This window comes from Haemaphysalis longicornis, unplaced genomic scaffold, assembly GCF_048455015.1.
Source record: "Haemaphysalis longicornis isolate Haplotype H1 unplaced genomic scaffold, Haemaphysalis longicornis Haplotype H1 scaffold_8, whole genome shotgun sequence".
NCBI classification, from domain to species: domain Eukaryota; kingdom Metazoa; phylum Arthropoda; class Arachnida; order Ixodida; family Ixodidae; genus Haemaphysalis; species Haemaphysalis longicornis.
The window spans coordinates 194,920,380-194,945,037 of record NW_027526445.1 but is presented as its reverse complement, the minus strand read 5'-3'; the positions used below and the strand labels follow the sequence as shown (position 1 = coordinate 194,945,037).

At 53.5% G+C, this 24,658-nt stretch overlaps 5 non-coding genes across 5 annotated transcripts; 1 reads left to right on the top strand and 4 right to left on the bottom strand.

Moving 5' to 3' along the window:
* Positions 1-3,510: 3,510 nt before the first annotated feature.
* Trnat-ggu (transfer RNA threonine (anticodon GGU)) lies at positions 3,511-3,583 on the bottom strand. The gene has a single exon. It is a non-coding gene; the product is annotated as a tRNA-Thr (tRNA).
* A 391-nt stretch (positions 3,584-3,974) lies between these two features.
* On the bottom strand, positions 3,975-4,047 carry Trnat-ggu (transfer RNA threonine (anticodon GGU)). The gene has a single exon. It is a non-coding gene; the product is annotated as a tRNA-Thr (tRNA).
* A 391-nt stretch (positions 4,048-4,438) lies between these two features.
* On the bottom strand, positions 4,439-4,511 carry Trnat-ggu (transfer RNA threonine (anticodon GGU)). The gene has a single exon. It is a non-coding gene; the product is annotated as a tRNA-Thr (tRNA).
* Positions 4,512-4,905: 394 nt separating this feature from the next.
* Trnat-ggu (transfer RNA threonine (anticodon GGU)) lies at positions 4,906-4,978 on the bottom strand. The gene has a single exon. It is a non-coding gene; the product is annotated as a tRNA-Thr (tRNA).
* A 7,291-nt stretch (positions 4,979-12,269) lies between these two features.
* On the top strand, positions 12,270-12,342 carry Trnat-ggu (transfer RNA threonine (anticodon GGU)). Its single transcript has one exon. It is a non-coding gene; the product is annotated as a tRNA-Thr (tRNA).
* The last annotated feature ends 12,316 nt before the right edge of the window (positions 12,343-24,658 follow it).

The window sequence follows — 24,658 nt, the reverse complement described above, 5'->3', positions numbered from 1 at the left end:
TTGCTTAACCCTTTATCGGGCGGCAGCTCGCGCCACCTAGCCTGTACATGTACCGGTTTCGGATGATGGCGACCACCATGTGGTTGGCCCTTGCGCAATTCTTTTTTTGTTTTTTCATCTATACAGTAGCGTTGCTCTTGGCAGTTTTTTTTTTCTTTTTGCTCTCTGCGCATCGACTCGGCAATCTTGCAGGCTGCAACGCTAGTTCGCATTAACCGATGTGCGCTAAAATGTCGCCGAAATAAGGAGTTATGCTCCATAGACTTCTGTATATAATTGTAACAAGCTCCCACTGTACACACACACACACACACACACACCGATATATATATATATATATATATATATATATATATATATATATATATATATATATATATATATATATATGCGTGTGTGTGTGTGTGTGTTTGTGTGTATAGAGATGAATATGACCCGGGACTTGGTTTCAAAAATACACGAGAGAGTAGACACACTTATGACAATGATGATAGAACAAACGTTAACGTTTCGACCGGGGTCCGGTCTACTCTCCCGCGTGTCTACTCTCTCGTGTATATATATATATATATATATATATATATATATATATATATATATATATATATATATATATATATATATATATATATATTATATATATACATATATATATATATATATATATATATATATATATATATATATATATATATATATATATATAGAACGATAGGTCGGCCGTCTACAACGCGAAAGGAGGCATAGGGGTGTTGTTAGGCTCTTTTTTTTACTACGGTTAATGACGTTAACATTTTTTTAATATATGAAAGAAAGAAATTACCACTTTCGCTTCAAATGCAAGAAGAAATCGATTTCGTAGAATTCAAATTTGGCGCCCTTCGAAGACCGCCTCATAGTCTCTACAATGGCAGAAAGAGGGCGCCAGGAGTCCGCTAGAAGCAGGAGTTCCTGTATAAACATCCCCCTCGCGAGGGGCACGATCAAATGCAGAGCATTTCCGGGGGCGCACGACGTTAAGTAGTTTGCGTTACGTTAATGTTGTTGCACTTGTGGCAACTGCTGACGAGAAAGCGCTCGTCAGCAGTAATTTGAATGAGTCAACGATATAAGGCGCGTTGTTAGCGTCCGATTCCGTGTCGGCTTTCTGGCGTAGTGGGAAGCGCACCATGTACATTGCGTTCTGCCCGCAGGGTCGAGGGATCGAAACCGGGCGCCGGATAGTATTTTCTTTTTATATAGTAGGGAGGGCTGCGGTGCGGACTACGGACGCCAACGCGGGTGACATCGTGAGTTACTCAAATGCTCTGCATTTAAAACGCGCGCCCATAGTGTGGACCGAACCCACGCCTTTCGATTGGATCTCGAATGCCTTACCAATTCGGCTATCCTGGTGACTGTTCTCCTTCACTTTCTGGAGTATTTATATTTACCAGAACTGTATCTGACGCTTTAGGGTGGTAGCCAGCGCCACCCTGACTGCACGGGGAGAAGGGGATCTTCTTTTTCAACCCCCGGGGCGTGACTCGAACGTCTATAGCCTGTCATGAGAGGGTAACTGGCGGGAATACCTCTTACGCCCGGAATACATGGAGCGTTTATGCGACGAATAGTCGACGAACTTCGCTCGGCGGCGTTCGCTGGACGCCCGGCGGCGGAAAAACATCGTCCGCCGCCGATCTAGCCGGGGCAGAAAAAAATTCCCCGAATTTCCCCGAGGGGAAGAATGTGAAAGTGCGAATGCACGAGTTGAATTTGCGCGGTTCGGTAATGTTCGCGAAAGAGAGATCACACACACACACACAACTACAAAGAAAGAAAGATGCATTTATTCACAGACACCTATTTGTGTTGTCGTTGTTCTTGATTGCTAGAGCGGATCTCAGCTTTGAAATTTCGTGTCAGCACTCCTTTAAGCAGGTGCATTAGCCCTTCTCACGCCCGATTCTTGACCAATCCCCCACGTGGGTATGTGCCATGTCAGCGGCCAGGCAGCGCGCGCCCATCTCCCCCCGTTGCCAAGGAAGACGAGGAGATTCCTGGCCAATCCCCCACGTGGGTATGTGCCATGTCAGCTCGCACGAGCGCGGACATCGCCGGTGGACGCAGATTCAGGGTCGCTTAAGAAGTGCATTCGCACTTAAAAGTTCGTCGCCGTCGACGGCAGCGGCAAAGCGTTGCCAAACGTGGCGGCGCCCTTTCCTCCCGCTTCACAGCGATAACAGCTTCGTCGCTAATTCCTCAATGCGATATCGTGTTCTAAACCATTTACTTCGGATTAAATTTGTCCACTCTTGCCCTCACATCAATTTTCAAGCGACAAATAGCCTTCTTTTTACAGATAGAAGGGCGTTTTTCTAGCTGTTAAGCCTGACGCAGTAGCGTTTGTCGTCGTCATAGCAACGGTCTCGCGAGATGTGGCGAGACATTCCGTTCTCTCCGCCCGCGCCCCGACTTTCTGCTTCCGCGCGCGCCGCGTCCCGTCCTGTGCCGTAGCAGCGCAGCGCCGCTGCGCCGTACAGCAGCGCAGCGGCGAGGCGGCGGCGGCCGCCGTACTTTGCTACATGTAGCCACGGCCGGACTGGAGGAGCGGCGAGCGCGCACTTTCATTGCGCGTCCGCCGCTCCTCCAGCCCGGCCGTGATGTAGCGCAGCCCGGCGAACAATCGGCGTCGTGACGCGGCTGGTTTTCCGTCGCGCGAACTTCGTCGTGAAAGATCGCTCCATGTATTCTAGCCTTTATGCTACCTAGGCATCAAGGCTGCCAGAACCGAGGCCCTCGCTAGGCTTTCGCAGTATAATATAGTTAGGAAATGAGGGGCTCGTTAAGGAAATATAGAAGGATAGGTCGGCAGTCTACAACGCCAAAGGAGGCATAGGGGTGTTGTTAGGCTCTTTTTTTTACTACGGTTAATGACGTTAACATTTTTTTAATATACGAATATACTCGGGGTGAAGGGGACCTTCTTTTTAACCCCCGGGCCGTGACTAGAGTGTCTAGGACATGTCAAGAGTGGTCGACCGGCGTTGAAGCCTCTTAAGCTTCCTATGGCACCAAGACTGCCAGAACTAGAGTCCCTCGCTATGCATGTAGCGAATCAGAATGGGAAATAAGGGACTCTTTGAAAATAAGACAGAAATAAGAGTTGGCAGTCAAGAAAACCTCGGGAAGCAAAGGGGAGGATGCGGTAGGTCATTGAAACACATAAAGAATTTTGAACGAAAGAAAGTGGAGAAAAAATGCCCGCCAGGTGGGATCCGAACCTACAACTTCCAGAATACCGGTCTGGTGCGATAACTACTACGCTACCGGTGGGCCGGTGGGGCAATATTTATATATATATATATATATATAGCGAGTCAGAAAATGGGAAATGAGGGGCTCCGTGAAATAAGACAGAAAATAAGGGTTGGCAGTCAAGAAAACCTCGGAAAGCAAAGGGGAGGTTGTGGTGGGTCATAGAAAGAGATGAAGAATTTTTTGAGTCGAAAAGAAAGTGGTGAAAAAATGCCCGCCGGGTGGGATCCGAACCCACGACCTCCAGAATACCGGTCTGGTGCGATAACCACTACGCTACCGGCGGGGCTCTTTCCCCAGCACTTTCTCGGGTATTTATGTTAAGTAATTTTTGTTTCCTGCACTTCGGGGTGGTAGCCAGCGCCACTCGGACTTCTCGGGGTCAAGGGGACCTTCTTTGTAACCCCCGGGCCGTGACTAGAGTGTCTACGACATGTCGAGAGTGGTTGACCAGCGTTGAACCCTCTTAAGCTCCCTTTGGCACCAAGACTGCCAGAACAGAGGCCCTCGCTAAGCATGTAGCGAATCAGAAAATGGGAAATGAGGGGCTCCGTGAAATAAGACAGAAAATAAGGGTTGGCAGTCAAGAAAACCTCGGAAAGCAAAGGGGAGGTTGTGGTGGGTCATAGAAAGAGATGAAGAATTTTTTGAGTCGAAAAGAAAGTGGTGAAAAAATGCCCGCCGGGTGGGATCCGAACCCACGACCTCCAGAATACCGGTCTGGTGCGATAACCACTACGCTACCGGCGGGGCTCTTTCCCCAGCACTTTCTCGGGTATTTATGTTAAGTAATTTTTGTTTCCTGCACTTCGGGGTGGTAGCCAGCGCCACTCGGACTTCTCGGGGTCAAGGGGACCTTCTTTTTAACCCCCGGGCCGTGACTAGAGTGTCTACGACATGTCGAGAGTGGTTGACCAGCGTTGAACCCTCTTAAGCTCCCTTTGGCACCAAGACTGCCAGAACAGAGGCCCTCGCTAAGCATGTAGCGAATCAGAAAATGGGAAATGAGGGGCTCCGTGAAATAAGACAGAAAATAAGGGTTGGCAGTCAAGAAAACCTCGGAAAGCAAAGGGGAGGTTGTGGTGGGTCATAGAAAGAGATGAAGAATTTTTTGAGTCGAAAAGAAAGTGGTGAAAAAATGCCCGCCGGGTGGGATCCGAACCCACGACCTCCAGAATACCGGTCTGGTGCGATAACCACTACGCTACCGGCGGGGCTCGTTCCCCAGCACTTTCTCGGGTATTTATGTTAAGTAATTTTTGTTTCCTGCACTTCGGGGTGGTAGCCAGCGCCACTCGGACTTCTCGGGGTCAAGGGGACCTTCTTTTTAACCCCCGGGCCGTGACTAGAGTGTCTACGACATGTCGAGAGTGGTTGACCAGCGTTGAACCCTCTTAAGCTCCCTTTGGCACCAAGACTGCCAGAACAGAGGCCCTCGCTAAGCATGTAGCGAATCAGAAAATGGGAAATGAGGGGCTCCGTGAAATAAGACAGAAAATAAGGGTTGGCAGTCAAGAAAACCTCGGAAAGCAAAGGGGAGGTTGTGGTGGGTCATAGAAAGAGATGAAGAATTTTTTGAGTCGAAAAGAAAGTGATGATGAAAAAATGCCCGCCGGGTGGGATCCGAACCCACGACCTCCAGAATACCGGTCTGGTGCGATAACCACTACGCTACCGGCGGGGCTCTTTCCCCAGCGAGGGGGCGCTGCGAGCGGCCGAGGCGAGCGAACGTGTCTCACTTCGGCTCCGTGGATTACGCGGATTTTCGGCGGACCATCGCACCCCAGTGAGTCCTTTTCATTACGATCGTGTTGAGTTCAGTGCCCGGAACCCGTGGATACCTCATTTTGGAAAATCCGAGCGAGTTTACGGATTTTACGAGGACTTCAAGTTCCGAAGCGAAGCGGCGCCGGCATGCTAAGCCTAACCGAGGCCTAGCACAAGGTCGGCCACGCCCGGCTGCTGCGGCGGCGGGGACGGATGATGGACGCGGCCCAAGGCTTCGGGGCGCCGGAGGGCGACCCGGAGGCGGAAATGGACGTGATGGAGCCACGAGACGACGACTCGCAAGCCCGCCTGGACTTGCGGGAGGGACGCACGGCGGTAGTAGTGCCGGGAGAGGATCTCTCGCCGGACGACCACGCGGGCTGGACGCTCCAGTCGAGGAAGCACTACCGAGGCCGGGAAGAGGGATCGCAGCCCCTCGTGAGCACCGGTAAGCCCACCGCAACGGCGCTGAAGTCTCAGCCCACGAGGGCGCAGTTTGCCCGTAAGGTTAATGCCACGCTGGCGAGAATGGCGCGTATGCCGCGCAGCATTCCGCGGGAGGACTACAAGATAGTGGTGCGCCCGAGGGGCGGTCTGCAGGTCGGTAGGGCGAGAGCAGCAGACATAATGCGAGCCGTGGTGAAGGCGGCGGGTTTCGAGATGGCGGCGGCGAGGAGTGACACCGTCTGCCCGAACCCGGCGCAAAATATATTAGTGATCAGTACGCCCGACGAGAGCCGAGCCAGGGCATACGCCCAAATGCGCTCCGTCACGTTGAACGGGCAGGAGCACGAGGTGTACGCGTACAACGCGGCACCGGACGATACGGCAAAGGGGGTGATCCGCAACATCTCGGCGGAGGACTCGCCCGAGGAAATAAGGGCAAACATAGTGAACGAATTCAATCCCCTAGCGATCGACGCCCACAGGATCGGCAAGTCTACGACGATTATAGTGTTGTTTCAAGGGAATCGAGTCCCTTCTACGGTGAAATACGGACTGGTGCTCACGAGGTGCAGCCTGTACAGGCAACACCACGAGGTGTGCAGAACGTGCGCACAAGTGGGTCATCGCAGAGACGTGTGCCCCCGACCGCAGACGAGGGTGTGTTTCGCGTGCGGGAAGTCCAACCCGAGCCAGACGCACGGAGAAGAATGTCGACCAAAGTGCAAGTTGTGTGGGGGACCGCACCCCACCGGAGCGAGTCGCTGTAAGAACAGATTCAAAACGCCATATTTGGTGAAGAAGAGACAATGGGAAAGGAAGTGCGCGACGCCAGCGCACGGCCAGACATTGCAACAGGGGGAGCAATTCGGCGAACGCAACTTCCCGCCGCTATTGCATCAGCCACGAGATAGCAGCCGCGGCGGCGGGGGGCGGAGCAGCGTCACGCCAGCCGCTCCGCGAGCGCGGGAAAGCGCGGGAAGAGCGCCGATAGCGTGTCGTGGGCGGCGGCGGTGGCCGGAGCACCTGCGTCGCGGCGCGGCCGCTCGAAGACACCGCAGCGGAAACGAGAAGCGTCGCGCCAGCGAGATGACGCGATGGAAAGACTACGGCAGGAGAACGCGTCGCTCAAAGCGAAGATGTCGAGAATGGAGGACACGATTCAGCGGCTGATCGCCCAATCCGAGCGGCCCCGCAGAGAGCCGCCAACGACCACAGTACCCGAAGCCAGGAGAGATCGCCCGAGGGAGCCCACCACCCAGGCGCCCCGAGCGGTCCCCGAACACCGTAGCCCACGACCCGAAGATGCACCCCGGCCGGCCCAGCAGTCCGCCACGGTTAACAAGGCTGCCACCCCACGCCCTAATCCCCCGACCATGACGGGGGGCCGGGATCGATCGCACAGCGAGGTCGAGGAGGAATTCCTGGAAGAAAGTCTAGAAGTTTCCGACAACGAGAACCGCCACAGGGAAGGAGTAAGCGTGGCGGTGCGCCTGCGCAGGACCACGGAGCGTATTGACAGACTCGAGAAGAGAGTCGACGCGATGGAGCACAGACTGAGTGCACGGATAACGGCAATAGAGCGGCGACTCGACGCCCTGCAGGAGTTCCTGTACGAGAAGCTAGGAGGCAGCGGCAAGGCCGCGCACGATAATTACCGCCCCTCACACGCGGACGCCCCAACATGGCCGGATCGATCGCCCAGTCAGGACTAAGGGTCTGGCACTGGAACGCGAACGGGTTCCAGTGCCGGCGCGCGATACTACAACAACACCTGAAAACGGTGGACCGCACGCCGGATGTAATAATGATACAGGAAACGCACATGGAAACTCCCCCCACGCTGCCGGGCTACAGGACGCACAGCGCCCCGCCCAGTGCGCGCGACTGTGGAAAAGGGGAAGCGCAGGGAGTGTGCACGTTCGTCAGGAAGGGTCTGACTTTTGTGCCGCGCGAGGGGTTCCTTGGACGCAGCACGATCGAGTACTGTGCAACGGAAGTGGTGACGGGCAGGAAGCGCAAGGAGACGCTGCTCCTCGTCAACGTGTATAGCAATCCGACCCACAGGCAGCAGCGGTTTAGGGCGCTCCTGCACAAGGCCGTCAGGGAAGCACAAGGCGGCACGGTTGCCGTGTGCGGAGACTTTAACGCGCCGCACAAAGAGCTGGGATACACCCGCACTACAGTCAAGGGCCGGTGCCTCCTCGAGGACGCGGCCGAAGCAGGCTTCACCCTTCACACGGACCCGGCGGACCCGACGAGGGTGGGCACGTCCGTATCAAGAGATTCAAACCCGGACCTGACCTTCGTTCGACAGTCGCCGTCGGCGCGGGCAGGGGCCACGTGGAGAAACACGGGGCACAATCTGGGGAGTGACCACTTCATACTGGAGCTGGACCTGCCCACGTCGGTGCCGGCGGGGGGAGAAGCCAAGCGGAAGCACAAATTCACGGACTGGAGCAAGTTCCGCGAGGGGCTGAGGGAGCCGAAGAAAGAAGTGGACGATATCGAGCAGTGGACGGCCGCGATCGTGAGGGCGGCTGAAGAGGCCACCTCGGAGGTCGAAACCGACGAGGAAACGCAGAGCGTGGATAGTCGGCTGGCGCACCTGATCGAGGCGCGGCAGTCCCTGCAACGCAGATGGCGACGTCAACGTCACAATCGCAAGTTACGCAAACGCATAGCGATGTTGGGACGCGAAATTGAGAAATACAGCCGCGAGCTCTGCGCCCAGCAGTGGCACGCGGCGTGCAGCGAGGCGGACGGGCAGTTACACCGGGGTCGCACCTGGGCGCTGCTTCGCCACCTCCTCGACGAGACGAAGACGAGAGGGTATCAGCGCCATCGGCTGGCGCAGACCATGCACACCACCGTCAAGGAATTGGGAGAAGAGGAGACTCGCAAGAGACTCAACGAACGGTACCTACCGCAAACCCCGGAGGAAGTGTTCCCAGAGTACTGCGGCAACGAGAATCCGTGGCTCGACCGCGACATCGAGGTGGGAGAGGTGCGCGCCGCCCTGCAGACGCTCAACTGCAAGTCCGCCGCGGGTCCCGACAAGATCACGAACAAGGCCCTCAAGAATCTGAGTGACGAGGCGCTGATGGCCCTCACCGCGTATTACAACAAGTGCTGGCGGACGGGTAGGCTGCCGAAACAATGGAAAAGTGCGAGGACGATCCTCATACCCAAGCCGGGCAAGCCGCCGAGCATCGAGCACATGCGACCGATCTCCCTGACCTCCTGTGCGGGAAAGGTCCTGGAGCACGTGATCAACAGCCGGTGGCAGCGGTACTTGGAAGAGGAGGGCCTTTATCCGAACACCATGCTCGGTTTCAGGGAGAGGCTCAGCACGCAAGACGCAATGTTGCTGTTACAACACGACATCCTCGACACGTCGATACCGACGCAGGACAACAAGGCGGTGCTGGGCCTCGACCTGCAGAGCGCATTTGATAAGGTCCGCCACTCGGCCATACTGAGACAGGTCTCCAACCTCAACATGGGGAAGAGGACGTACGAGTACATTCGAGACTTCCTGACGGGCAGGACGGTGGAAATACAGGCGGGGGACCTCTGCCTGGACCCGAAGAGACTAGGCAGCGTGGGCACCCCTCAGGGCTCAGTGATCTCGCCGGTGCTCTTTAATTTGGTGATGATCGGGGTGGCCCGGCGACTCTCGGCGGACCCGCGGGTGTGTTACACGATATACGCAGACGACATTACCCTGTGGGTCCCCGGGGGAAGTAACGGCCACATCGAGGAAGTGCTGCAAACGGCGGTATACGCCATCGAAGACTACCTGACGGACACCGGCCTAAGGTGCTCACCGCAGAAGTCGGAACTCCTGCTAGTCCCGCCCCCGGGAAGGTATCGCAAGAAAGGAGAGGATGATTCTCGAGTGATTACGGTGCGCACGCGGGACGGCACCGTCATTCCGAGAGTCACCACCCTGCGGGTGCTGGGGATGTATCTGGAGTCCAGTCGTTGCAACGGCACGTCGGCCGACCGTATAGTTACGAAACTCGGCATTGCCACGAGGCTCATCAAGCGCCTCGCCACGAAGCACAGCGGCATGAAGGAGGCCAGCCTCCTGAGGCTCATACAGTCGTTTGCAATGTGCCACGTGGCGTACACCGGAGCCTTCCACCCCTGGAAGCGGCCGGAGCGTGACAAGATCAATGCGGCCATCAGGAAAACATACAAGATGGCGCTGGGCCTGCTGGCCAGCACCAGCACGGAGAGATTGCTGGAGCTGGGCCTCCATAACACCTTGGAGGAGGTCAGCGAGGCCCAGAGGACGGCGCAACTCGAACATCTGTCAACGACGGTGGCAGGGAGGGAGATCCTCGCGAGAGTCGGCTACAACCTACGAGAAGAGCAGGAGTCATCGAAGACGCCGCGGCTGCCGCAACCGGTGCGGGAGCGCCTGCGCATCCTGCCGCTTCCCCGCAACATCCACCCGGACCACAACCGTGGTAGGAGGGAGGCCAGGGCGCGCGCGCTGACCGAGACGCACGCGAACGACACGGGGGCGCTCTACGTGGATGCGGCCCAGTACCCCGACAGAAAGGACACCTACGTAGCCGTGGCGGTGAAGGCCACCACGGGAGAACTGTACAGCGCCTGCAGCGTGCGAGCGAAGAGGACCTGCCAAGCCGAAGAGGCGGCGATCGCCCTGGCGCTCACGGGTGCCGGCTGCACGACGATCCTCAGCGATTCGCGCACGGCCATCACGAACTTCCTCAAGGACTCAGTGTGCGCGAGTGCAGTGAGAATGTTACAGTGCAGTGCGGGGTCCTCGGCCCCGAAGACCGTCACGACAGTTCGCTGGTTCCCGGCACACGCGGGTGCGGGGGCGAGCGGAAGCGGCTTCCCAAACCGCAACGAGACTGCGGACGCCGTCGCGCGCGAACTCACGGGCCGCGCGGCGCCTCCCCGCGACTCGCAGGCGGCAGAGAGACGGCCGGAGGAACTAGAGATAGAACCCTTGGTGGCTTACGGAGACATTCTGCAGTGGTACCGTGCGGGGCGCCGGCTTCGGCCGCCCCCACATCCCCGCCTCAGCAGGGAAGACGCGGTACTGTACCGGCAGCTCCAGACGAACTCGGTGCTGACGCCGATGCTGGCGCGGCACGTGTGCCCGGAAGTGTACGAGTCGGTGTTGTGCAGTGTGTGCAACGTGTCATGTGCGACTTTGGCCCACCTACTGTGGGACTATGAACTCAACCCGGTGGAGGCGAGTGCCTCGAAGGACTTGCCCGCTCGAACCACTAGTGCCATGAACACTTATGACCCCGACGTGCAAGCACAAGAGATCCAGCGGCTCAAGGCCGCCCTTGCTCGGCAGAGGCGCAGGGAGGTCCCGGCGCGCGCTCTTGGGTCTTCCACCCCGAGAGCCCGCGGGAACCGACCGCGCGGAAGCCAGCGGGCCCTTGCTTTGAGGACGACCTAAGTCGCGGGGGGAGGAAGGACCTGCATGGCCCTTACCTCTCCTCGTTCGCAGGACACCAATAAAGTCTTTCTCTCTCTCCCCAGCACTTTCTCGGGTATTTATGTTAAGTAATTTTTGTTTCCTGCACTTCGGGGTGGTAGCCAGCGCCACTCGGACTTCTCGGGGTCAAGGGGACCTTCTTTTTAACCCCCGGGCCGTGACTAGAGTGTCTACGACATGTCGAGAGTGGTTGACCAGCGTTGAACCCTCTTAAGCTCCCTTTGGCACCAAGACTGCCAGAACAGAGGCCCTCGCTAAGCATGTAGCGAATCAGAAAATGGGAAATGAGGGGCTCCGTGAAATAAGACAGAAAATAAGGGTTGGCAGTCAAGAAAACCTCGGAAAGCAAAGGGGAGGTTGTGGTGGGTCATAGAAAGAGATGAAGAATTTTTTGAGTCGAAAAGAAAGTGGTGAAAAAATGGCCGCCGGGTGGGATCCGAACCCACGACCTCCAGAATACCGGTCTGGTGCGATAACCACTACGCTACCGGCGGGGCTCTTTCCCCAGCACTTTCTCGGGTATTTATGTTAAGTAATTTTTGTTTCCTGCACTTCGGGGTGGTAGCCAGCGCCACTCGGACTTCTCGGGGTCAAGGGGACCTTCTTTTTAACCCCCGGGCCGTGACTAGAGTGTCTAGGACATGTCGAGAGTGGTTGACCAGCGTTGAACCCTCTTAAGCTCCCTTTGGCACCAAGACTGCCAGAACAGAGGCCCTCGCTAAGCATGTAGCGAATCAGAAAATGGAAAATGAGGGGCTCCGTGAAATAAGACAGAAAATAAGGGTTGGCAGTCAAGAAAACCTCGGAAAGCAAAGGGGAGGTTGTGGTGGGTCATAGAAAGAGATGAAGAATTTTTTTAGTCGAGAAGAAAGTGGTGAAAAAATCACCACTTTCTTTTCGACTCAAACAATTCTTCATCTCTTTCTATGACCCACCACAACCTCCCCTTTGCTTTCCGAGGTTTTCTTGACTGCCAACCCTTATTTTCTGTCTTATTTCACGGAGCCCCTCATTTCCCATTTTCTGATTCGCTACATGCTTAGCGAGGGCCTCTGTTCTGGCAGTCTTGGTGCCAAAGGGAGCTTAAGAGGGTTCAACGCTGGTCAACCACTCTCGACATGTCGTAGACACTCTAGTCACGGCCCGGGGGTTAAAAAGAAGGTCCCCTTGACCCCGAGAAGTCCGAGTGGCGCTGGCTACCACCCCGAAGTGCAGGAAACAAAAATTACTTAACATAAATACCCGAGAAAGTGCTGGGGAAAGAGCCCCGCCGGTAGCGTAGTGGTTATCGCACCAGACCGGTATTCTGGAGGTCGTGGGTTCGGATCCCACCCGGCGGGCATTTTTTCACCACTTTCTTTTCGACTCAAAAAATTCTTCATCTCTTTCTATGACCCACCACAACCTCCCCTTTGCTTTGCGAGGTTTTCTTGACTGCCAACCCTTATTTTCTGTCTATATATATATATATATATATATATATATATACATAGAGAAAGAGAGAGAGAGAAAGAAAGAGAAAGAGGAGAATGATGAAGCTGTGTGGGAAAAAAGAGCAAAGAATTCAGTGCCCTTACACTCTGCGGAAAAGAATGACCAGCGAAGCCGAGCCCAGCTCAAGAAGCTCGCGAAACAAAACACTTTTGTTTATGATTTGCAATTGAGCATACTTTCTGGCCAATGAGTGGAATGAAACTTCAAAGGGCTACATTTTTATGCTAGCGGAACAACATGGGGCTCTCCTCTTGCTTCCTCCGTTGTAGGCATCTTAATGTCTGTCTGTTTAAAACACCATCCCAAGCGGCTCTACGACCGAGGAGATTAGTCAGGTCGCATCGAGCCGTGAGACGTCTACGTTGAAATCTCCATGTATGGTGAGTGAGCGCGTGCAGCCGTCCTTCCCTCTACCCCCTCTCCCCATGGACGGGTAACCGGAAACTAGGGAGTGCACTGAAACCACACACGGGATGTTTGCTTGATTAGACGTGAAATACACCGGGCAAAAGCTCTCTCCGGAAGCCCGTCAAGCTAATTACGCGGGAAAAACGCTAACAAAAGAGATTTAGAGCAGATCGGAAAAACGGCTCCGGTACGGTAACGTCTACCTTGTGGTCGCCAGCGCGCATGCGCAGAACCGTACCGTAAACCGGAGCGACTTGGCTGGACGGTACCGAGACGCACCGTGTACGTCGTCCCAAAGCGGACGGCCGCTTTGAAAGAGTTTGGTAGACGTACGCTTCGCTCACGCCTAGTCGAACGAATTGTAAATATGAGATCGTTTAAGAAAAATGAGGTTGCAATAAGTGAAATCCGCGCGATTCTGACAGGTCAAGCAGCAAGCCAAACACGGTCCTGACCCAACTGCCGTGGCTTGTGTCGTCGAGCTACGCATCTATAGCTTCTTTTAGGTTAAATAAAGGCGGTCCGGCTACATAACTAGTATTAACAGCAACATGGGGCCCGTCTACAAATCGGCGAGTGAGGTACAGGCGGTATCAGTGCGAGGGATTCTCGAATACAACGAAAACTAGAACCAGCCAGCCGGATGTACTGAGGCCCCTCATGACCTGCTGGCGCCATCTATTGAGATGGAGCAGAGGTAAAATTTCGGCTTCATGTTCACGCAGTCGCTAGTTCGAATCTCCGTAGGGGTGTTGGATATAATTTTAATGCTGCCTTTAGTGCTTTTGACAACTGAAAACTAATATTTCGGCACAGGAAACGCCACAAACTCGCGAAGAATTGCCAAACGACGTACAACCCAAGTCGCTCCCAGTCACGGTAGCATGTCCGGTAGTTACGGTCTGTTGTAACTCTTAAAGCGAGCCTTCCCGGTACGGTCCAGTAACGGGTACCGCGTACCGTGCCGGAACCGTTTATCCGATCTGCTATAAGTCTAACGAACGTCACACCAGGGCCAGTTTGCCGGAATGCGATAATTCTGTATTAACGCGATAACGCGATAAATAAGTTCTCAACTACGACTTAATTAAGCAATCCCTACATAGGCGCCAGCAAGGGGGTGCAATGTTCCACATTTTCTGCCTTTGCTAGACATAAAACAATAATTCGCCGTCTGGCGTATCCTCCAAACAAATACGCACCCAATCCTGTGACATTCAGCCACTTGGCCAGTATTCAGACATGTGCGCAATACAGCAGACTCACGACGATTCGAACTCGGATAATTCAAACTTTCGAGTTTACTGCATATGTAACGACCGGGCGTACCTGTGACATATACTATGGGATTGTCCTTAGGTGACCCAAAAAAGTCGGGAAATCAAGAATGACGAGCAGTGGACGACCGTTCTGCTCAGCTACGACACGTCGTTCGCGCTGCGACCGTAAGAACCAAAAACAATCCCGAAGCCCAAGAAACGGCCGATGACGTCTCCAACTTCGTCTCCAAACTGGCGATGACGTCTCCAACTTCGAATAAACCACTTCACATAATTACAGACTGCCAACAGGAATGTAGAAACGACGGCAACGGTACTAGTACGGACGCCTGGTCACGCAGTGCTAGACGGAAACGAGCGAGCACACGCTACAGACCGAGCATGCACCCTTCGGGCACCACACCAGTCGCCCCGTGACCCACAGCTTATCCAGCAGCAGTACCGTGCACTTCTCCAACACTACCGCCTTGCCAGATGTGCCTACCCACCACCGCACCAGAAGCTCACCCCAGAGGAACCTGTTGCCTGGCGGAAACTACAGACAAACACATACCCCCACCTTACCTCCCTGTACATCTTACACCCCAGAATATATTCACAAGCATGCCCACACTGCAGCGAAACATCCAACACTGTACCACACCACGAGGGTTGCCAAAACACACCAGCAACACCCATGTTTCGCATCCCCACCCTCGAGCAGTGGGAGGCCGCGCTGAACAGCTCGGACCCTGAGGACTAGCGACAGTTGGTGGACCGGGCGCGCAAGACCGCCGCCGCCGCAGGGGCCCTGGACTGAGGGCTTCTCCTGCTTTCAGCGCGAACGTCTTTTACTACAAGAAATGTTTCACCACTACCACCACTGCGACACAAATGTCCAGCTCTAGCTGGGCCGTCCAGTTGGCTGAAAATGCCGCCAGGGCCCAGGGGCTGCTGGCCACTGTTTAGTGAGGAGGACTAGTACTCTTTGTAAACAAACAGACAAAAAATAACATCTGGGATGCCCGCCGAGGACTCATCAAGAGATGGCAAAGTCAGCGCCACAACAAAAAATTAAGGAAGCGCATAGCCCAACTCACCCAACAAGCTCAAGACTATGCCAAAACACTCCAGCAGCAAAACTGGCGCTCGTTTTGTGACCAGGTGAAGGGCGCTGTCAGTACCAAACGCACGTGGCATATAATGCGCCACCTCATCGACAATACCAAATCCCGTTCCATCACCAACACCAAGATCCATCGACTAATTAGAAACAGTAATATTACACCCGGAGAACTCCTTCAAGCCATCACAACCCACCTCTTCGGTCACCCTACGGCACATCCGGCCCCTATCTCAACTGAATACACGGGGCAGCCCAATAGCGAACGGGATGCTCCTTTCACAGAATCAGAATTCCAGCAAGCATTAGCACGTCTCACCCGTAACACAACGCCAGGTAGAGATGGAATCACCAACCGACTGCTCAGAAACTTGGACCATGACTCTCAAGATTCACTTCTAGAACTGTTCAATCATCATTGGGACCAGGGAACCCTGCCGGCCGAGTTGAAACTTTCTAACATTACCCTCATCTCAAAACCCAACAAGCCCAATTCCCCAACATCGCTTCGCCCCATCTCACTGACATCGTGCATTGGAAAACTTTTCGAGCCCTTAGTGCACCAACGCTTGACCGCCTACCTAGAAGAACGAGAACTTTTCCCCCTCATCATTTTTGGCTTTCGTCAAAATCTCTCGACGCAGGATGTTCTTATTCAACTAAAAGAGCAAGTCATAGATCATCTCAGCCGTTCTACACCCAAAACCATACTGGCACTAGATATAAAGGGGGCCTTTGACAACGTCACCCATGCAGCCATCCTAGAAAACCTCGTTAACACCAACTGTGGAGCTAAAACCTATAACTTCAGAACGTTCCTCACAAATCGAACGCCAACACTCCTGCTCGGCCCCCATGTATCACCCACCTTCAACACCCCGGCCAAGGGGACACCCCAGGGGTTGGTAATTTCACCCCTACTATTCAATATAGCCCTCTTTCCGCTCCCTTCACTATTGGAGTCCATACCACACCTTCAGCATGCATTTTATGCTGATGATATAACCCTATGGATCACAGAAGGCGAGAGCGGTCACCAACAAGATGCCGTGCAGAAAGCAGTCGACACCACAATCTCCTACCTCCAGTCCAGAGGGCTGACTTGTCTACCCTCCAAATCAGCCATTCTTGTCCTAAAGTCCCGCACCCGCGGTAGTCCACCTCTCCCGATGCCTGACCCACAAGTAACCATCTCCGGTTAACCCATACCCCAAGTCAAGACTAAGAATATTGGGGGTCCCATTCCACCATGATGGGTCCGGCGCGGCCCTCTTACCCGAACTGCAAACAACCATAGCCCTACTCACCCACGTCATTCGTCGCATCCACAACAAAAATTGTGCGCTGAAAGAACAGGACACGTGCCGCGTCGTACAAGCGTTACTCCTCAGCAGGCTTACGTACGCCACGCCGTTCCTGGACCTCAAGCTTCAAGAACAGGCCAAATCGGATGCCCTCGTACGCAAGACCTATAAAGCGGCACTGGGACTACCTGCGTACACCAGCAACGAGAAACTGCTACAACTCGGGATACATAGCACCCTCTCAGAACTTCTTGAAGCCTAGCACACGGCGCCACTCAATTGACTTTCCCTAACATCACCAGGCAGGAGAGTACTCCAACGCATAGGGAGAGAACCCTCCAATTACAACGACGCCCCGCACCCTATCCCGCCGAACATACGGTGCAAGATCCGGGTAGCCCCCATACCCCCCACATGCACCCGACTTTCAACAAGGGCCGCAGAGAAGCTCGCGTTCGTCATCTGGCCAGAAAATACTCCGAAGACCGTCAGGTTCGGTACACAGACATTGCACAGCACCCCCGATTATGAAGAACCACAATTGTTGCCCTTGCTCCACAAGGTGAGGTGGCCACAGAAGCATCTTATTGTAGTTTATCACCCACAACGGCTCAGTACATCGCGATTGCACATGCTGCAACTACCCACCAGAACCAACCACATCTCACAATTCTCACCGATTGCCAACAGGCCTGCCGACTGTGTGAGTACGGCAGGGTACCGGAAGGCGCCCTTCGTCTCCTCCGGACCTTGCCCGAAGATCTTGAAATCACCATCGTATGGACCCCAGGCCACTCGGGCCTTGCCGGGAACGAGGCAGCTCACGCTGCCGCCTGCGATCTGCACTTCCGGGCATTCCCATCTTCAAGGCAAGATGCCTCGAGCTGCCAGGGCTCCACAATCCCCTCTCTAACACCCATCGATCCTACATACAATGCCATCCTATCCCACTACCTGCACTCCAGAAAGAGCTATTCACCGCCCCACCATACTCTCAGCAACCAACAGGCTCATATCTGGCGCCGGCTACAAACCGGTACTACTTACTTTAACTACACACTTCTCTCTCACATTTCTCCATCACTCTCCCAACACGACTGCCGCACTTGCAACGTCCCTCTCACTACCTACCACTTGGTGCACACATGCCCAGACAACCCTAAACCCCTCCCCAACCCATCACCTGAGCCGAGGGAGTTAGCGCTGACCAGCTCGGCTCCGGAGCAACAACAAGCTCTGGTCGACCGGGCACTGGAATCAGTGCGGGCTCGCCGCCTCCTGGACTTGAGAGGCTGAGCACTTCCGCTCTTCTTCTCCTTTAAGATAAAAAAAACGTTGATCTCTCTCTCTCTCTCTCTCTCTCTGTCTCTCCTGTCGCTGAAGCTATTTCCTATTGTTTGAGCACACTAGCAATCATGCGACATCTTCCACGCCTTACGTAAAGTTAACGGCTGTATATCTATCTTGCAAACCACGTGCGCTGTTAAATTAGTCCGCCCGCCCATCGGAGGTGCTTGATGGTGTCACTGCATAGCGCCATTGTGAAGGTACACGCGGAGATGAGAACACAAAGCATTGTCTTGCCGGCACGAGGGTTCGCACGTCGCCTTGGATTGGAGCGCTGCGTTCTAAAAGCGATTAAAAGTAACAAAAAGGGAAATAATTTACAGTGTAAGCGTCGCCCCCTTCCGTAGCGCGTGCTCAATGCTCCTAACATTCGAGCGCTTGTAGGCGAACGCTGCGTGCAAGCAGGGTGGATTGTTCTCTCACGCCAGCGGTGTATTCTGCAGTCCACGTCATCTGCAAGACATCGCGAAGGCTCCGAGGTGAGTGGACCTAGGTGGTATTAACTCGCTTTGAGAGGACTCATTGGTTGTGTGTTTCGCGCGAAGCATCGCCAGTTGTTTTGGCCGCTTTGTAACAGCTAATGCAGTGCTGAAGCACGTGTCGGGACTCGAGAGGCCGTGACGAATGCGAACGTGGCCGCAGCGTCACCGCACGGCCTGTTATGGCAGCCGCTGCTGCTTCATTGCAATACCTGTGATGATGCTTTCGTCTGGAATAGCTGCATAGAATCAACGCTAAGACGCTACCTCGAATTTTCAAGTTGCGCTCCAGAGGACTTCCAAAGGGGCGCCGAATTTCTGAGTAACATACGTGATGAGGCACATGCTGCCCGTTGGTCCGATCAGGAGGAGGAATAAACGTGTCTCTAACGCAGTCAGCCCTGGGGAAGAGTCGTCATTCCAGAACCCCTTGAGTCCGCCCGCTTCTTGGGCTCTCTGCACCAGCCAAAGTCAAGTGCCAAAGCACGGGGCGTCCCATGGCTTGGGGATGCAGGCTCATTCCTGTGACGTCTCACTTTCCACCACCACGCTACCAAGCGGGGAATGCCTACGTGTTATGTGTACGATACAGTGAATTGTTATTGCCTACCTAATCTATTGCGACCTTAGAGCGTTGTTACTGCCTCCACTGATCTTGGGAATGAGACTGCCTCCACTGATCTTGGGAATGAGATTGACAATACCATATTTATTGCTCGTACTTTATAAATTTTCGCAGCGATAGCTGTACGGAGAACGGGCGGTGATGCTTACGGAATAGGTGTTGTGAGCCCAACGAACATCTCGGTGCTACTGCAGTCGCTAGAATCGCAAGACTGTCGTCTACCACCTCGGGGAACAGCAGCTCCGTTTTATGTTAGAACCAATTCCAAGAGTGAAGAGTTCGCGTTCTAATTAAAACACAATGGTGTTTCGCATCGTTCTCGATAACTTTTATAGCTCCCTTTGCATTTTCAAATATGCCTCGGCGGTTTGTGCATTGCATGCGCCGCTGAACCAAGTAGTTCTCTCAGACTACCGGCCTATCAGGGGTGACGCAGCGCATTAACCGAGCGCTATACTTCCTACGATCTCCCGATCAACCAGATCAACCTGAAAGTTTGTCCGCACCAGCCACGCTGCGCACAGCGTTCTCTAAATGATATGGCAAAAAATTAAAGCCAGTTTCGCGCCTGTGAAATATGCTGAAACAGTGCAGCGGACTTGGGCACGCAGGCGGCAACCTCCTTCAGAAGAAGGGGTCGCCTAAAACGCCACTCGCCGCGGTATGCACGCAGTCAATGCTGACCCTCGGAGGCATGGAGGAGGTGTGGTAGTTTATTCCTGCATATATAAGCGGACGACCGTCGAGGCGGTGGCGCCATCTGCCGACCTAACGGGGTACATTCTCGTGGCCTGACGGGCATTACCAACGGTCATTGCGAGTCCCTAACCAGATCCGCTGCCTAAAGAGTGATCTGTAACTATGCATGTGCGCATGCCTTCCTCAAAGTTTTCATAAATTTCTTAAATGTATTGCAAAATATTAAAAAGAAAAACACCATGCGGGGTGCGCTGAAATTTTTTCTCGGTGGTTTCTTTTATTAGAATGGGCACGCCTGGTTCGCCTTTGCATTCTAGAAGCCAACTGCAGCCTTCAACACCGCCACAGCCCTCGGTGCCGGTTCTCTCACCGGGAGTGTGCGACTCGGCTCCCCACCTCAGTCTGCTTCTCAACAAATGGCTCCTGTGGCAGGCCGATTGGATAGCGAAGAATGATCCGCCACCAGGTTACGCTCCAGCAATCCTCATTCGCGCGGCATTTGATAGTGTCGACCCGTTGTAAACCATGCGTGCACTGCTGCTTCGTGAGCGATCGAGGGAAGATGTCCGTAAACTCTTCGCGTCTCTCCGTCAGCAGAGCCAGGTCGCTCCGTCGACAAAGCAGATGAGAGAGGAGCACGGAACGAAAATAAAGTGGAGAGGGCGCGGGTACAGAGCTACCTCCGAGAGCGGAGAGGGCCACCTCCCGACGCAGACGATGTTCGTGTCCTGCTGCTCTTTCCTTAATTCTCCACTCGCTACCCTACTCACGTGCTCCCGCCTTTGGCACCGTCGATCAGCGGGTGAACTTGGCGTCCCCGTTGTTATACAGGCAGCTCTGCTTAGAGTAACGTCAGCTTCAGGGGCGGAATTCTCAGTTTTGTCCAGTTCACGTCTGTTTGAAACCCTTTCAATCCTGGATTTTCTATTTCGAGCAGAAACTTTTTCTTTCAATTTTCCTAAACCTTTAGAACCCACGAGCTAACAAAGACATGACCTTGTGGGATATGTTTTGACACCTAATTATGCGATTAGGTAATTACCCGTGTGAAGTTAAACAGAGAAAATTTTGCTTGTTTTCCTAAAGTGTAAAAAGCAGTGAGCCCACATACAAAAAATAAAGCTTCTAGTGCAAGTTTTGGCAGATTCAAAACCATGTCATCAAACTATACGGCTTCGGTCCTTTGATTCACCCGATGTTATCCTGGCCTCCACTGCAAGCCCTCCTCTTTCTAATGTTCAGTTGTAGGAAAAAAAAGAAAATAATGGTGATATCTATCGCAGGAGGCATCCTTGAAGAACGATTACCCAGAAAACTAGCGCTTTTTGTTTTGTTCTCTATGCGCTCGGCAATTATAGTTGACGCCCTAAGTATAGGACATCAGAGTCAATTAGAGTGAGGCATAATTGGCTGAAAGCGGGCGACCCGGATGTAACGCAGCACAGGCAAGGGCAGGCGTCTCTATCTACGCACGACAATGGTGAAGTGGAGCTACGTCACGACCGAAATGGGTGCAAAAGTGACATTTTTCAAACGGACACCTCTCACAAATGCGCCCCCAGGAGGCGGCGAGTGCGTTCGAGAATGTGGTTGCGGCTCCTGTCCCCGTTTGACACCGTTGATGCGCGCTCTGAATAGAAGTTTGCAGCTACTGCAGGGACGAATATACGTCAAAAGAATACTGAGTGTTCTCGAGGGCAACGGTATGCCGGTACTCCAGAACTACGGAAGCATCAAGGTTCTCACGCATTCCTAACGATCCAGAAATGAATCTCTCATAAATTTTCTTTTCTGAAACAATATCTGCCCACAAAACTTTAGGTGAACGCCATTTACTACGCCCGATCGCATCTCCCGACTTGCCGAGAAATAATAGAGACGGCCTCTCATCTCACAAGAATGCTCACCTGGGAACGCGACGCATCTTGCGCTGCCGCTTTACGCTGCGGGGGGTATGCAGGTAGGCGCACTGTCGAGTTGTTATTTGGGCCCACGCTAACGTGTCCCGGCTTCCTCGCCTCGTCGGAAATGTACTATCGCTTCAATAAGACATGATGACAAAATAAAAATTTCGTCATTGAAAAGAACGCTTCGACTCAATGACAACGGCACCAATTTTTTATCGCTAACATCAAACGAGTTATCGAAATGTTAAAGAAAACAGATGAAGGAGTGGTGAATCCTCAGTCATTTTATGGCACCTTTTGTGTGACGTCACAGAATCTTGCTTGTGCGATTGGCGGCCGCCAACCGAAGCCGCCGCCAAGAAACAGGACCTTGCGATTGCAGTGGGGCATCCGGTTTCGTTTGATCGCATCCCTTGATTACTAACCTACAGTTAACGCACTGATAACCATCTTTAGCGTTGGCCAATGACACGTTTCTCCTGCCCATAGCACACCCCTCCGCGAGAAATTTAAAAGTTTGTCAATATTTTTGTTTCTTTTTAGCAGCGAAGCCGTTTAGCAAGTGGCAATTTTTCGTGTGCGCTCTTGAAAATACCAAGAAATTGCCGAAGCGCGCGCACGTGAGCGCGGGCCTAGCGGCGACCGCCCGGTAGTTAACAAAACGAAGGAAATGCCTAGCGCTCGTGTGTGCGCTCCTAGCGACGACCTCCCAGCGGCCGTGGCGCACGCTTGTCAAGCCAAGCATACCCACTTTGGGAGATTAGCCAAGATTGGCAAACAAAAAAACACACCACCGTTAGCCGTCATCGGGGCGACGCTTGCTCGGAACGAGAAATACACGTTATGGCGTACGCCCTTCCAAGGTTATGTCCAATGATTGTCACTTCCAAAAAGTGAAAGAAGCTCGCAGTTAAAGCAACAATGATGGAGTAAAGGTCGTTATGTCAGCGAAGAAGAATCGGGATGGTCGTTAAGGTTGCGTACAACTTCGCTACCTTCAACTGAATCTTACGCGTTGGTGTGAACTTCCTTCATTTTATTAATTTTGGTTCAAAAGCGCCTTTCCTGGCTGGAATGGCGCTGATGAAGTTAATAAAGACTATTTTACTCAAACGAAGCGAAGTTTGGGGTTGTCTTCGTGGCCCTTTAACGCGCCGACGCTACACAGGCGATGAGGCGCGCCGTAGTGGAGGGCTCCGGATTAAATTTCATTATGGAGATTAAGAAAGCCTTCCGCACACTGACTGGTTCTTTCAGGCGCAGGCAAACGACGTCTCCCAGGCAAACACCGCATGCCGGCTCTCGGCCCCACGCCACCCCGTCTGATGAGGCGCCCCAAGTGCGGCCTGCCGGGCGGACACTGCAAGGCCACCATCCGCTCTCAGTTCGCGGCAACTTCTGCCTACTCTTCGCGGCAACTCTGCGCCATCCCCACGGGATGTCCAGATGACCTGGCCGAGACAAAGACGTGTCGTCCCTTAGACGCGGACGAACACCGAGCCCACAATGGATACGCTGATCTGAATGGTCTGCTTTGTCGTGAAAATTAAAGCGGGTGCGTCACCACTATTTGTTCAAAATTAATCACTGCTCTCACGGTTTCTTCTTCCACCGCCAACGCCAACCATAGCCTAGAATTAAGAGATTGAGAGTGCGGTCCAACGCTCCGAAATTACACCTGCGCTATGAGTGCGCTGTAGTGGAGGGATCCGGAATAAGTTTAGTCACCTGGAATTTTTAACGTGCGCCGCATTTTCTAACACACGGGCGTTTTCACTTTGCGCCTCCATCAGAAAAGCAGCCACAGCGGCTGGGATTGAACCAGCGTACTTGGAGTCAGCAGCACAGTGCCATAGCCACTCAGCCACAGCGGCGGGTTGCAATCAAGGGGTGACCAGATAAAGCGACTTTGGTGAGCGACGCGAGAAGCCTAACTCAGCGGGTACAGAGCAGTTATAGTGTGGGTGATAGCGACAAGCGACAAGACAATAGACCGCCGCCAGGCCCCACTGTCGCTGCTGCTGAAGATGGGGACGGGGTAATTCCAGGGGCCTTATTTGTCGATATATTTTCGCTTGTCGGTCTCGCCTACACTACAAGTCTACTATACCCAATCAGTTAAACTTATCGCATTGCTCACCAGAATTATGTGTCCAGGTTAGGACCATGTTGAAGATTATTTTTTAAAACGCGCCGACTCCACACATGCGATGAGGCGCGTCGTAATGAATGGCTCCGGATTAACTTGATTATAAAGATCAAGTAGCCGTAATCATTCCGTAGCCCTTAACTAAGGCTTGCCTTGCAGCCCAGGTGTTCTTTGTCCCAGTCCTTCTGGACAAGGGACGACGTGAAGGGTGCAAAAGGTAATCGTACAACGAGTAGTTGTAATGTTTCTGGGGTAATATATCTCACTATAGGATCAGCCCTCAGTTTCAACTCTTGCAACGCACTGGCTCTGACACCGCGCTTTAAATCCCGCACTGCCTCCCCCAACGCTATGTCCTAGTTACTGGAATTTTTATGAGATACACCCCACACTAAACTTGAGCAAGAAGCAGCTTCCGTCTAACAATAATCGTGCATATAGCTGAAGCGAAACGGCACGCGAGGAACAGTTTTCGCATCTCCGCATTGGATGGGCTTACGTATAACCTGGCATTTTACGGCAGCGCTTCTGGGAACTTGAGCGACCTCGTACGCGGCGTATGCAGCTCTCAGGGGTCGCTTAGACCCAAGCTCATCTTACTGACAACGGAATGCGAGCCCTCACGGTGCACGGTACTCTCGATTGAGAAGCTCAGCGGCCGAGGAGGCCGCGGAAGCGCAGCTACGGGCCCTATCTGTTCCATTGGTACCCGGCGCCCAACCTTTGCGCGCAGAGTGCGCCGACGCCGCCGACGCCGCAAGTGCAAGCCTGTACCTCCTTTCTCGGCTGCGACGCGGCCCCACCACCGACGCTTTCTCCGTGCATCAAAGGCCGCCTTCTTCAGTTGAACCAATTTTACATT